Raw genomic sequence first — 14377 nt, forward strand, 5'->3', positions numbered from 1 at the left:
CATGCACAGCCAGTGCCCATGTGCTGAGCAGGGCCCACTTCCAGCTGTTTTTTTCACCCTGGTTGTAAGGCAGAGCAGTCACACTGACAGCACACGAGCTGCATCCCATGTGCTAAGTCATTATTCCTTGCCTGCTTCTTTCTGTTGTGGTTTGAAGAGTTTTGATCAAGAGTGGCAGTATGCAAAGCCTTATCAAAATTGTTCATTTCCTGAAGTCTGTTTCCATGCTTAGGCACTTAGTCTTTCATATTGATAACTGAGAGGGTAATATTTCAAATCTCTGTGCACAACAGAAACACTCCAAAATTAGTATTCTCCTCTGCTGCACTAAAAAGGCTGTGCAGTCCCAAACTGTAAATTGTCACAGAAATGGAGCTTTCAGGACTCAGGAATCTGATGCTAAAGACACAGCTTAGAGGTAGAAAAACATCCTACCTCTGAAGATTCAGACAGGGTGGGAGAGGGTTAAAGACTCACTGAATGTTACTTTTGAGTTGATTAAGCCAGGACTGGGCACCTGGTATGAAACTGAAAACTGAAAGTTCTCTGTAAGATCTGGAAACAGCAACAGGCTGGCTTCCATAAATAATACTGGAAGTTAAACAGTGATTTCACAAGGTCCAGGACATAGTATAAATAAGAAAGCAGAAAAATCCAGGAAATCCTTAGTTAACAAATGTTTTGTTTTAAACACTATATGCTTTTCTTGTTTTCTGGGAATCATCTTCACAGTAGACACTAAACTCAGGGAAGTAAAAAATAATTTTTCTCTGACTTGAGCAAGATATTTTGACACACTGAAAGCATAGTTTGTTCTCAGGCTTCTCAGAGTTAATCCAAAAGTTCATAGACCTGGTGAAAGGTGTGAAACCAAAGAAATACTCTGTTAACCAGAGAATAAGCTTGTGCCAAACAATCTGAAATGCTGCATGCTGACACCAAACATTACAGCATTTGGCAACTGCAGGAGACTGGATTGCTGCAATATTTTGATTTGAACAATCCCAAGGGATAGCCTGGGCATATTGGACCAAATTCAGCCAGGAGGTAACTGTATTGATTTTACTGGATTTATTCCCAGAGGATTTTGGTCCTTTTTCTTGTAGCCAAAATGCAATGCTCAGGTTTAAATTGAGCAGCTGAACAAAAATGGTGACTTATTTTTTTAAATAAATAGATTTTAAAAGTCATCCAGTTATTTCAGGCAAGCACAGGTACCACTTCAGATCATTGATTCTGTTGTTTTCATCTTTGGCTTCTAGAGAATACTGGGTTGCTAAGAAGTGAAAAGGAGGGAAAAGGGAGCAATTTTGAGGCAGTTTTTCTACTCATGGCAGACACTAATATTTGCTGTTTCTGTACCCTGCTTATCTTCAGTCCACCCCATCCTAGATCCAGGACCTGTTTAGGTCACAAGTGTTCCTGTTCTGTCTGAAGCATCATCTCTCCCTGGCATTTAGTCCAGTGGACTGAACGACCTGTGAATGGGCCAAAAGCCAGAGGAAAACATGCACAGGCTGGAGGCAGCCAAAAAACTACTGGCCAGCCATTGAGAAGCTATGAGGGGTTTTGTCCTCTTTTGCTTTATGTTTTTTCATATCTATGTGGCTTTTTGCAAACCACAAACTCTAGTCTGGAAAATACATATTTTGGCTCTGTGCAGGTTTCTATCTTCTGTTCAGCCCACTCAGTAGTATATGAACTTTTGTCATCTGATTTGTTTTTTCTCTTGCCATCTCCGCGGGAAAAAAAGTGTTGGAACTGTAATCTTTGTTGTGTGGTGTTTAGGTTTATTATTTCTATGTTTGCGTTACATGCAGGTGAGGAGCTACATCTTGCTCAGGGTAAAAGTAGTCATCAGCTCCTGAGCAAGTTCAGGAAACCTGGAGCCTGCAAAGAGCTGAAAAGTGTGGCAGTGGGTATCCATTCTGGATCAAAGGGAAGGATTTTCCTTATCCTGTCTCAGAGCAGCAGGGAGGCATCTCAGCAGCCATTACAATAATTCCTGTATCTCAGGAGGCTCAGAGTTGCTGTAGCAACATTTGATGGATAGGAATTTGGCTGGTGAAGACCCACAGGAATCTGCTCCCACTCTCAACTAACCTCTCACATCACCCATCTCAACTGCCAGCGAGAAACCCCAGCTGCAAATCAGGCAGGGTGAGGGACCTCTTTCCACAGGTTCCTCACAAAACCTTCCCCTAATTACTGGGATCAGATGCTTTTTGGCAGTTTTCCTTGGAGACAGAGCTTTGCTATGTGTACAGAGCTCTCTGCCTCAACTCAGATTGTAAAAATGGTCATAGTAAATTCTGTGCCTTCAAACAAGCCCTTATTCATGTGCTTGCAGATGCAGGAACTCAACATGCAAAAGCAGGGAGTGCAGTTTTAGAGATCAGTGTGGGAAGTTTAACTGGGAGGCAGGAATAGTTCTGGTGATACAAAAGAAGTATTATAAAGTCGCTGAGGGGATCAGGCAGATGGGAACAGACTTGAGTAGGAAGGAATAAAGACAAGGTCCCCAAAGCCTGTTACTTGGATTTGGATAAAAAATGAACTGTGAAGTTGGTCAGACAGAGCATGAGGGGATGCATCAGTGCTAAAACAGTTCCTTCAGAGGTGTGAAGTAATTTCTAGAGTAATGAGAGACAGTTTTTTGGCCTTCCAAGATGCTGTATGGTTGAGAAAAATATTTTGAAGATTTTATTTATAGATAATATTGCCTGATGGTCATAGAAAAAACACTGTTATTTTGGACTCTTGGCATTTGTTCCTAATTCTACAGGTGATTGGCATTGTCAAACCACAAGACCCTGTATGTAAAGCCTAGAAAACAATAAGTAGTATGATAATTAAAACAAGACATTGACATTATTCAGAGTTCAACAAGCACCTGAAGCTGCCCCAGCTGATGAAGTCAGTGTCCCACCTTGCTGCTGGTTTCCATCCCTGTAGCCTCCCTTGTTTTATGGTACTGCCAGCTCAGTGTGTGACAGGAAAAAGGGCCAGTGGGTTCTGGCAAGCTGGCTGACCCCTCTGCACCAGCAAAGTAACCAAACCTGCATATGGACTGTGCCCTACTTAGATTTATTCTACCTATGCAAAGCTGTGTGTCATTTCATGCAGTTTGGGATACAGCCTGGGCTCTGTTTCGGAGGTGTATGTGTTTTTTACTGTATATTTTTAAAAAGAGCACCCAGTTCTGAGGAATCTATTCCCAGCTAAAGCACACAAGCTCTGGAAAGGTCAGAAAGAGGCATTTCTGGCTTTGGTAAATAAACAAACCTCTTCTCTGTGCCTGGGATGTTGTATTAATAGCAGTATATTTGGTTTCGCATTGTGGAGCTCCTCCTGTTTCATTGCTATTGAAGATAAGAGAACACACAATGTTCTGTCACCCTCCCCATGAGAAAGCAAGCCAACAGGCAGACACTATTATATTTAAAGATATTACTGAGGCAAAGACTCGGAGAATGCAAGCACTCAGGTTTATATTCAGTAACTGCTGGAGACCATAGCTGGCACACCAGTAACTGAACAGTATTTCATGTCTTACATGAAAGAGTTTGCAAGACAAAATCACTACAGTAGAAATAAAAATAAGGGTTGAACCTTAAGCAGATGGAAGTTGATTTTTTTCCCCTTTTGCATTTTTCTTAGTGATTCACTTGCAGCAAAGACTCACAGGTCTTTGCTGCTGCTTAACCTGTTCACCAGCCTGTTACAATCTGCTTCACTTCAGTTTGCAACCTGGAGTTATTCAGACCTTCATTACAGGATACGAGAATTGGAAAAGTTTCTCTAAACAGTTCCTGAAAGGAGAAGATTTCTGGTGAAATCCTAAAGGTTCCTAACTTGGCAGTCAGCATGTGTCAAATACATGAACCAAGCTGTAGCCTCCAGCTTCTCAGCACAAGTTATTTGGGAATCATTAATTCTAAAATTCCACATGTGGAATAACTTAATTTGGAATATGTACTCCTGAGAATTACAGTAGCCTGTGATAGTTAGTGGGTAAGAAGCTAGAAGAAATGAAGAATTTATCCTTAACTAGTTAACATACATGACACACACAATTGCCTTTACAACAATTGCCTTTACAACACTAGGTGCCTGGTACATTAGCTAATAAATGCTTAATAAATACCTCTTGTCCTTAGTGGCACCTTTGCTCCAGCCTGGGCATCAGCCTTCTCTTCTGCAACTAAGGATCTTCTGTTGGAGAGGAGATTGTAGATAGAAGTAAAAATAAAAATTAACCAAATCACATAATTCTCCTCTGAATAGCTGCTTTTTCTTGCCCTTGTTATATCATCAGCTAGAGATGGATTTCTTCCCCTGATGATCAGGTAGAGAATCTGTTCAGAGGGGAGTTCTTCCTGCACGCAGAAGGCATTTTGTAAAACTTCACCTCTATGTAGGTACCTAAACAAAACAAATGACTCAACAGAAAAAAAAAAGAGTTACATGCAGTGAGGTCTTTTCCTCGAGGGCTATTTTTACCACAAAAAATAAAAATATTGGCAGAAGACAAAGACACTGAAAACACCAACATTATTCTCCCCCCAGTCTGAGTCTGACCAGTCTGGAATCTAATTTTTAGATGTGGTCCCTGGTCTGGCCCTCAGGTAGCAGTCCACCTTTCTGCCTCTCATGGGAAAAAAAAGTCTCAGCTGAGGTTAAGATGCTGCTTACATGAAAGTGTTTGTCAGAGAATATCACTTCCCATCTGCTGTAGTCATTGCATTTTACAAAAAAAATATATTATTATTTCTTCTAGATCAGTACATATGCAAATTCCTCTAAAAAATTCATAGGAAATTCTGGGCAGAGACAATGGACTTACTTGACAGCTACCAATGACTCTTTAAAATGATGTAACTGCAGAGAAAGTAACAGTCTTTGTAATTAGGAGTAAAAAAAAAACAGAAATTGTTCCATATTGTAGCTTCCTTGCCACTTGAGAACAAATCCAAATTTAATTCTGCCATCCCAGGAATTTTGGCTGAGTTAAATGTGAGAAAATATTTCAATTTTGAGCATAAAATATCTTTTAACTGTGATTTCTGATACAACATGTGCCACAGAAATGAGGAAAAAACAGACCCTGCAGTTGGTGTGAGTGCCTTCTGATCATTCCAAGGGATCCTCTGTGCCTCAGTATGTTCGTGCCTGGAAGGATTTAACAGAGGTGTTATTGGAAAGGGATGTGGTTTATTTGTACCTGATAACAATAATCTTTTCCTTTTCAAACAGATTGAATAGCCCCCAGAGGTGTGCTGTGAATAAGATACTCCAAATAAAAGCAAAATGTTTGCACATCATATTTTAAATTTAATTGCAGCACAAGCTACTAACATGGAAATATTTATTTTAATGTAAGAGATGTCACTGGGAAATTTCCAAGCCATACATGACGTGTATGTACTGACCACTGCAAAAGCTGCACTAGAAAATTATTCCAAGAATATCATGTTCTTAAAAGGCAACAGACACTAAATACCCCATACATGAGAATAACATTGACATTCATTCTTTGATAACTTCAGTGTTATCTTTTCTGCTTTCTAAAAATGGATTTGTCTAAAGAATGTCTTTGCAGCTGAACTTTTGTGCAGGGATTTTGGCAGATTTAACTTGATATAAAAAACTTAAATCTACTTGAACAGCACCTGAATTTTGCTGCAAGATAGAATAAAAGGCAGCAAGCAGACCCCCAGTTACATAGGCAGTAACAGAACTGCTGTTCTGCTTGACAAGGTCACAATCTGATTTCTGATTATTTATCGTCATCAATAAATTAAGGATTATTATCCCATATAATTATTTTAATATTCCCTGTGTCTTTTAAAAATTTCTCTTTTCTTTCAAGAATGAAGTCTGTTCTCTGAGCTGCAACTGGAGATTGAGGGCAGCTCAGGCCACCCCAGATCTCAGGAGATCAATAGTGGTAGCAGCTGATGAGCTAATTATAGATTATTTGGGTCGGACTCTTTTCTCCTAGCCAGGTGTGACTCGAGTGACTCAAAAGAGGTTAGTTCATTCAGTTCAGAGGGGTTAGAGCAGGAGTGAATCATTTCTCTAATAATTGCCATCCTGTTAACCATAAGGAGAGTCTAACATTTCCTATAAGTGGGCATTTTGATCTTATGAATGACATTTTTATACATATCTTAATGGTATTGCATGAATTGCTGGCAGTTACAATGTTCTTATTACATTCATCTTAGTTATGTCTATTTTTAATGAAGCTCAGGATGAAAGCATTTCCTCAGAAAAATACTGTTAGGAATGTTTCCTTTGCAACATTTCTCTTTGCATTTTGCAAAGGCATATACCCAAAGCAGGCTGTCATGGTGTGAAATCATTCATGCCCTCATACCTTCAGAAACATGATGATGTAGGGTTTATGACATATTATAAATTTTCATTCCCTAGGAGATTGAAAAATATTACCTACCTGAATTACATAGTAACCCCTACCTGGATTCCAGTATTTTGGATTTTCCCCCCAGTTTCTTGCAGAAGCATTTTTATCATCTCCCTATTGTTGTGTTTTACCTCTTATTAACTCTCAGCCTTACAGAACATGTAGGATGTGTCTGGGCATTAATGCAGCCCTCCATAAAGCTCATGAAGCCCTGCAAGGCTCAATGGAAATAATGGGCTACACTAATTAGGGCAGCCTGCTTTCTCTTTGGTTGTTCCAAAATCCTGTTCAGGAAATGGGAAGGGATCTGCCCAAGACATTACACCAGGAAAGCAACTTAGGCTGATTTATACCATCATGTAGGCAAATAGATTTCCAGAACTTCACGTTCCAGTGGAACAGATGCATATGTTCTGTCAGGGAAGGACAGTGAGTTTATGGAGGAAAAAGCATTCCCTGGAAAATCAGAAGCCCAGGTGATCATTCTGCATCTTTGTATTTAATTTTTTGAGACTCACACAAAGGAGAGGAGCATGACACCTCTGAAGTACTGACTTCCTGCCTTCCAACACTGATGCCTGGTGAGCATCTCCTCAGTGAGAAAATGTTTCTGTCTTGTGATTTGTTATTTAACTCTGTGGTCACTCAGCATCCCATCTGGGGAATGGGTTTGGATGAAGGGGAGACTTCACCTTTGCTTATGAACTTTCTAATGGAGCAGTTATTTTTCTTATTTGTCTTCAGCCTGACTTGAGCTGATCACTGAGGCCCAGCAAGGCAGCAGGAGCTGCAGACATAGGGGCAGTTTCTTTCCTTGACAGCAAAGGCAGCTCAGGAGGCTCCAGACCCTGGTTCTCTGGGTGCCTACCCACTCCCTCCCAGCTCCTTGCCTGCTGCTCCTGCCCCTGCAGTTGTGTTTTACAATTACTTGTGGCTACAAACTGAGTAACTGAGTTAAGAATCATCTTTCTCCCTGGTAAGCCTGACCTTGCAGCCCCACAAAGACTTGTGCCAGCACAACTGAAAGGAACATTTTCACAATAATTGCCAGGGGGGTTAGACCCTGGTACCACAGAGCAGGGCAGTCCCACCTCTTCTCTCAGGCTACCAGTTGGTTTTTCTTAGCTATCCAGTGACATATATCACTGTATGCTGGTGTAACCCATCAAGGAATAAACTAGTGAAGAATTTTGTCATCTGGGACAGGATTCTTTAGGATGCAAACCTGCTGTCCTTCACAGGCTTTCTGCCTGGGCACTCTGGGTTTTCCTTTACAGCTGTTTAGCTCTACTGGCACTGGGAGGGGGAGTGTGTTCTGCTCAGGACCAGCTTCTTTCATGTCCTTTAACTAGCCCACTCATCTTACTTCAGACCTTGTTGGCAGCACTTAGTATTATTTTTTAAAAAATTATGCAATGAGCATGAGCCTGCATGTGTGTCCTCAGTGTGTGGCTCAACAAACCTTGAAAAGGGGGTTTCAGGTGGGTCAGTTCTCCAAAACTTTTAACAGGCAGCCACTCAAACAGGCACTTTGCTGATGGGGACAAGGTGGTTACAGCTGGAGGAACACAGGTGTGGGGACTGAATTTTTTTAACCATTAGATAAATAATAGCTATGGAACAGCAGTCCTATGGGGAACTACAGTCTTTTATGTAGGACATGTTTTCTGATGGCTCTGCTTTGGGCAGGTTGGCTGGGGTTACCGCTGGCTCTGGTCTGATGGCAGGAGGTGTGTGTGGAGTGCATGCATGGGCTTTTGAAACAGCATTTTGTGAATTTTGGCTTACTGTCTGTGCCTTGTAAAAATAAGTTGTATAGAATGTATTTGTAAATCCCAAGTAATTATTTCATGTAAAAGCATAGTTCTCCATAATATTTTACTGGAGGGATTTTGTTTTTGAAGAAGCTTTAGCGTAAGTTCCATAGAGTCTATGCAACACCTTGCAATTTAAGAAGCTCCATCTAATTTTTTTTGGCCTTCTTTTAGATTCCAGGTGCAAATTACTGCTGGATTTAATCTCCTGGAAACCTACATCCTCATTGTATTCAGGGAGCAACCACAGTATGTGCAGTAAGAGGGCAGGCTTAATCCATGCTGACTTACTGTGTGCTTTATCTTCAGCCAATAATCACCCTCACCTTAATTAGCTAATGTTGGTTTTAGGTATTCAATATTTATGCATCAGTGAAGCAATAACATTGCAAACCACACTGTTTGTTGAGTACCCTTCTATAAAAACTGGATGTGCCTATACGGGTTGTTTCAAACAAAGATAAATTGCACCAGCAAATGCAGGTAGAACTGGCTCTGATGCAGCTGCTGTATCAGAGAAAAATTCCATTATTATGAAACTCCAGTATCCATGGCTTTCCATGGAGAATGTGAGCATTGCTGGGAGCCTGCTGGGAAGAGTTCATCTGATTCTAATGGAACCACAGTCACAGGCTGTACATATTTTAAGTAAGGAGACTCTTCCATCAAAGCTATTTGAATTGGGTTTGGTTTCTTTAAGAACCTTTGTCTGAGTCTCCTTTTCAAAAAGTCTAAGTTTTCTTTTGAAAATTTTAACTTTGCATTAAAAAGTCTGGGTTTATTTTAAACATGATTTTCCAGGGTTTGTTGGGTTTTTTTCCCCAAGAAATAATGTGAACATTTAATTTTTCTTTGTTCTGTCAAGACTGAATTTTTAGTCATATGTGATATCAACAGAAACTCAGGTTTTGTTTCAGGCCACATTTATCAAACTAAACAGGAGCTATCACTGTTGACTGAGTTATTCATTAACTGAGCTTACCCTGGATCTGTGCTCACATATAAAAGCAAAAATTAGTGCTCCAGTGATAAATCTGCTGCCTTTCTGTTGGAGGTCTAATTCCAACCACCTCCATGGCAGTACACTGAGGAGCTGAGCAGAGAAGCTTTGACCTGGGGCAATAAACCAGAAGCATAGACTCTCTCATCCCCTGCTAAGCCAGCCAGTTTTTATCTTCCTGTGCTTTCACACTCATGCATCATTACATTTTTTGAAGACAACATTGAGTAATACTCAAACTCTTCTAATTTCCTCTAGGTGTTCAAGGAAAAAAAAATTCAATTTCCTGTTATTTCTATGTCAGGTTGTAGAATCAAGGTGTTTCAGCTCCAGCAGAAAACAGACACTTGTCAAAACCTGAAAATGTCCCCAGGATTGGCACACAAATACAGGATTGCCCCAGAGAGCTGGATGCTGGTCTGTAACTGAGAGACATAACGTGGTGTTGCCTACAGACACACACACTCTGCTTCTGTGTGGGGTTGCTGCTCCTGATACCACTCTGGGATTATAAAAAGATCTCAGGGTAAGAGAAAAGTCTCACCTTTTAGTTTTGTTGACACCATTAGCTGAACAAAGACAGCTGTGGTGCTTTTTATGCTTTGAAATTCCTGGTTACAATTTAATTAAGAACTCCTTCAGGAAACAGCTTTGCTTTTGTTTGTCTGTCTCACTCTTGTTCGTCTGGATCTGTGATGACCTTTCCATTACACATGTCAGGGAGGTGACACTGCAAAGGTACAGACCTTTTACTTCTGAATTACTTTTTAGGGAGGGGAAGGGGTCACATGAGGATACCCAAAGCTGGGACACTGCCTGCTGCCCTGGGAAATGCCCTGAGCTTTGCAGTATCTTTATGTTCAACTAAACCAAACCTTGGCTCAGGACGAGGGTCCAGGGGTCTGAATAACCGTGCCCAGGACAAGACTCGGGGGGTTCCTCAGGGAGATCAGGTTGGGAATCCTGGGCCACAGCCTGGAGACAAGGACTAGCTTCCTAGTTTTCCTTCTGTTTCGTTCCAACAGTGGTTTGTTCATCTAGAAAACAATACAAAGAGCAGCAAGTTGTTTGCCTGGCTATAAGGTCAGCAGGCTTTACTGAGTATTATTTGTTAATTATGTTGAGATTCTGTGGAAAGTTGCTATACCAAATAGTTTATTTTAACCCCAACTGTGCTAATATAGTTGTGCTCACACCCCCACAGGTTCACAGGATTGGAGTTGCTTCTCATAAGCTGTCCCCAACTACTTCACATGACAATACCATAACATCAAGGAATGGGATATTCTAGAGCTAGAACTTGAGCCATCAGTCACAGTGAGTATGTAACAGAGCTAGAAAAAATGTGCCTTGGCAGTAAGTGTGATCAAATTAATATCAACAATATACTCCTAAGCAGTGTATTTACATCTGCATGTGCATGCACCACTTTTGTCAAATAGATTCCACTGGCATGTTTAGATCTAGTTTCCACATTATACTTTGTATTTATCATTAACACCAGACACCATTATTACTGAGGAGAGTAAATACTGTACAGCATAAATGACAAATACTGTGCTCTGTCATTCTGTTTTTATTCACAGCAGTGAAACTGCATTATCATTGCAACAAACCAATTCCATTTTGTTACAGAGACCAGTCTGCCTATAACAAAGGGCAATACAAATGAATTAAAATATATTGATTATATAGAGAATTAAGTGGAAACTATTTAAAACATCTTAAGTGATTAGATGTAATAAAGTTTTATAGATACAATTGCACAGCTGGCAAACAGAAGTCAGAGGAAAACAATCACCCCACTTGAGATGTACAGAGAACCTGGCTCCTAACCTTGGCTTTTAAACTTCAGGCTTGACAAACAATATTTCTCTTGTCATCTGGAGAGATGGGCAGCCCATCCCAGAGCACTGGCCAGCATCACCACTCTCCTCATTTTGACTTTACATCAAGTCTGTGTGAGCTCTGGCTTGAAAGCAGGTTCTTGATGTCTATAAGCAAAGAGAAAAGCTAACACTTCTTTATTACCAGCAGCAGAAGTCCTGCACAAAGGAGCACTGCTCTTTTAGATTACACAATGGGTTTAAGGGACATGTAATACATGGGAGGACTATTTATATGTACATTTGAAAGTGACTGTTGATTACCTAAAATAATTCTTATCCTAAAGAGATCCACGCTGTGAAGAAGGCACAGAAAAACAATTCTCCAATGGCATAAAATAAAACTGTCTCATTTGCAGGTACGTGAAAGGATTGAAGAGTATAATTGTACTCTCTTAGACCAAATGAAGCCCTAAATTGGAAAAGCAGCCCCATCCAAGGTCGCCTCTGTTGTTTCCAAAAATATCTTGAAACAAACACAAGAGGGGAACTTTGTTGGGTGTTATCTGGACATATTTAGTTTCAATCAAATTCTTCAAGAAGTGTCAGAATAAAAGTCGAACATTTGTTTGACACTTCCAAGTCACCAGCAAGTGAATCCCTTCAAAAGTCAAAACTAACTTTGATAACAGAATTAAGAATTATGGGATGTTTCCTTTACACTTAAAATAAAAAAAGCCACGCTCATTTGGGATGGAATTGTAAACACTTTGAAGATGTCTCATAGAAGGATTGTATAATTCTTTCCACCACAGGAGGTGAAATGTTACAAGGTTGTGCTCATGATCCCAGGAAAATATTTATAGTGCTTTTTCCAGTATATGAGTTCTCCCTCTCATGGTGTTTTACGACCAACCTTCACTTCATTCAATTAAATCAACGGGCAGGAAAGAACCTTCAGTGGATATAAATTGTGAAGTGATGCATCTCACATACAAGTGAAGTACTGTGTAGTAAATAAAAATACAAAAGGAACAGTCAGCACAACAGTAACAACCCACGGTGAGGTAAGGCAGACTCTACCTCTTTTTTAGAAGAATTAATATTGCTTTCTAGCTGTTAGCTGTGGGAGATACTTTCCTAGGGAGAGCTTATTTTGAGATGATGTTGTCATTGCCCATGAAATAACAAATGCCCAATTTTCATTGCTGTTCTCTGAACATTAACTAGATCTCTCACTCCTTTCTAGCTCACTCATGCAGATACCTGAACAGCTTCACCAGCCTACATGAAACGATGTAGAGAAATCCTTTAGGACAAAAGATGCAACACAAATGTAAATTATTAGTGGAACAGGTTGTCTGTGGGTGACTTCCAGTGTTCTGATACATTTCTGGCTTTTTTTTAACATGCCATAAAAACACAGGGAGCTTTAAAGCCCAGGATAAGGGAGATGGGAACAATCAGAAATGCTTCAAACAATTGAAAGGTTTTGAATGCTGCAGTCCACAGAAGGCAGTCTTGGAGCACTGCATCATTTAAATAGCAGCTGCAAAGCAAAATGCATCATTTTCATGGGATTTTTAGCATTGGAATTTTTCAATTTTTAGAATCTCAAATTAATCAGCAGTTTTCACTTTTGGTAATTCTTCACTAATGGCTTTGAGAGTTCTGTGATAACTGCAGAGAAAGGCCTAAACACCCAGTTACTCACCAGAAAATGCTGCAATAGTGTAAACCAAGTAAATTGCTGGCTTATTAATATTTTATAACCTTAGAGTTTCAACTGCCATCAAAAAAACCCACTAATCCAGTAAAAAAAAAGCATTAAAATCTAGAATTTTTAATTGCACAAAATCTTAAGAATTTTCTGGGTTTTTTTTTCAGTATGAAGCAGTTGTAAAATTCATAAAGAAGAAACTGTGAAATTGATTCCTTCATTACTTCCCTTACATGATTATTATTTGTACCTGATGGATGCCTGTATGGTTTGGTTGTTGTTCCCTGAGTGCCAGGCACATTTTCCATTCCATTCCATTCCAGGGAAAAGAAGTAGGGAGAAAGGAATTTATCTTTGAAAACTGGTAAGATCCCATTTTCCATACTCCTATCAACTGCATTTTCTCTGGTATTATCAAACTGCAGGATTTGGCTTTATCCTGTTTCAAGAGTAGACCTAATTAAGTGCTTATTGTATAAATGAGTGGTTTTAAAACTCGAGCAGTTGCAGTCAAATTTAGAAGCTTCAAAATGACCTGTTATTCTGTAATGACAGACTGAACTGAAGCAGCATAACAGACACTGGCTTGTGTGGATCCATTTGCAGGAAAAGAACTCCAGTTCCTGGCACTCAGAAAGTGCTGCTTGTGTGCCTCCTGATTTTTAAAACCATACTATTTTCCAACACTATGAGGTATGCAAATGCAAGAAAAAAGGGTAAAAATGTACTTATTTTAAATTCATAAATAAATGCCTTTAAATATAAGGAAAGGCATAAAGTTGTATTTTAATGATCAACACTATAAATACTAGACTTGTGCAAGACAGCCTCTGCTAGATGTCTAGTAAAAATCAAACCATACTACTCATGACTTGTGTATTTTGATTTTTTGGGCTGAGAAAAACATCCACTGTGTCTAACGGAACATTGATTTGTGTTGGATGAAAGTATTTCTTTTGGATAGTTACCGTTCTAGTCTCTGTGTCTTCTAAGTCTGATGCTGGCCCTTTAATTCCTGCTTGTTGTGTCAGAAGCTAAATCCAGCAGACCTGATTTTGGCAAAATTCCCACTGAAGTCAGTGAGGGTTTTGTGGAAGCAAGGAGGGCATCGTTTGCCTCACAGTTCCTGCTGATGATTTGGACTTTGTTTGCTCCCCGCTCCAACACCAGATCCTCACCCTGTGTGACATCTCAGTGGCCTCTGGCATGTTTTTGTCTGTAAAAACTGGAATAATGAAAATCAGTCTCATGCAATTGTGATAAAATATCCCTTTTCACCCAGTGACCTTGAAATAAAACAGTTTGCCTTGGGAGTCTAGAGACTACAACTGTGGAACTAACTACAGAAAGAGGGAATTTAGGGAGCCTATTTTAAATTCCTGCTGAGAAGTTAAAGAACTAAACAAGCTGGAAATAGGTCAAATTCTGATTGTTAAAAAACAACTACCCAATTGGGTGTTGTCCAGACAGGTGGTACCTTGTGATAAAATTGTTGATTCATGTAATACTTCCTCACTGGAACTCTGGCATGTCCATGAAAATGTCAGTTGTGTTCCCAATGGGGCCAATGAGACCAACCAGAGCTGC

The 14377-nt window shown here is 39.9% G+C and overlaps 1 long non-coding RNA gene across 1 annotated transcript; it reads right to left on the reverse strand.

The window, feature by feature from the left end:
- Nucleotides 1-4153: 4153 nt before the first annotated feature.
- LOC127391534 (uncharacterized) lies at nucleotides 4154-12059 on the reverse strand. The gene is made up of 3 exons (XR_007891050.1): nucleotides 11081-12059; nucleotides 10120-10281; nucleotides 4154-5172 (listed from the first exon to the last, which is right to left on the reverse strand). It is a non-coding gene; the product is annotated as an uncharacterized LOC127391534 (long non-coding RNA).
- Between the last annotated feature and the right edge of the window lie 2318 nt (nucleotides 12060-14377).

This window comes from Apus apus, chromosome 16 (genome assembly GCF_020740795.1).
Source record: "Apus apus isolate bApuApu2 chromosome 16, bApuApu2.pri.cur, whole genome shotgun sequence".
Taxonomy (NCBI): Eukaryota; Metazoa; Chordata; class Aves; order Apodiformes; family Apodidae; genus Apus; species Apus apus.